The sequence below is a fragment of the Setaria italica genome, chromosome IX (assembly GCF_000263155.2).
Source record: "Setaria italica strain Yugu1 chromosome IX, Setaria_italica_v2.0, whole genome shotgun sequence".
Lineage (NCBI taxonomy): Eukaryota > Viridiplantae > Streptophyta > Magnoliopsida > Poales > Poaceae > Setaria > Setaria italica.
Genome location: NC_028458.1, coordinates 16,009,302 through 16,010,269, shown reverse-complemented (window position 1 = coordinate 16,010,269; position 968 = coordinate 16,009,302).

The window sequence follows — 968 nt, the reverse complement described above, 5'->3', positions numbered from 1 at the left end:
CCCTCTGACACATCTGTCTCTCTGTGAAGTGTGAACTCACACCTTCCCCACCTTTGATCCCCCGATGAAAGTCATAATGTGGATGTGCATGCCGTGTGTACTACTGCTAAGCAATGGAGATGGCACTGATCAGTTGTGTAGATCAGACCTTCAGCTAGCGCACCTAGCCGGCGTGGTGAAGGCCGGCGGGAGCTCTGATTCAAGCTGTAGCAGTGTGTACCCGTCGGGAAATGGATGGAAAGCGAAGCTAGCGTCATCTCTCGACAATAACTACCTGAGGAACATGGCTAAATCCCTTGGAAAGAAAACGTCATGTGGTAATCTCGTTTTGGACCACTGGGTAGGAAAACAAACAAATCAGATCCCCTCAGAGATCGATCGAACAAATCAATCTCCACCGGCCGAACCCAGCGATCGTGATCTAAAATATTAAAATATCCAAATCAACACAAATGTATTAGCCCTCCAACAGTTTGGTCCCGTTTGGTATGACTTCTCCAAGTGCTTCTCCATCGACTTTTGGTGAAACCCTACCAAACAATTGGTTGGAAAACGGCTTCAAGAAAGAAGCCCTTAAAATCCCGATGACTGGAGCCGTTCGGTGGGGAGGGAGCCAAAAACATTGGCTCCCTCCGGCTTCTCCTCCTTGTTTCCCCACTTGCCCTTGTGAGAAGGGCCTGCGGGTGGAGCTCGGGTGGAGCTGGCCGACGACGAGGACCGGAGGCGCGGTAGGTGGCGAGGGTGGGCCGGCAGCGGGAGGCATGGCGGCGCAGCGGTGGAAGGTCGGGAGCTGGAGATGGGCGACGGAACCGGAGATGGCCGGAGTGGAGGCGGCCGGCGAGGACCGCTGGAGGTGGGGGCGGTTCGGCGGCGGGAGACCAGCAAGCGTGGCGGCAGGGGCTGGGGGTGAGCCGGCGGTGGGAGGCCGAGAGGAGAACGGGAGCTGACGGTATGAGGCGACGGGGGTC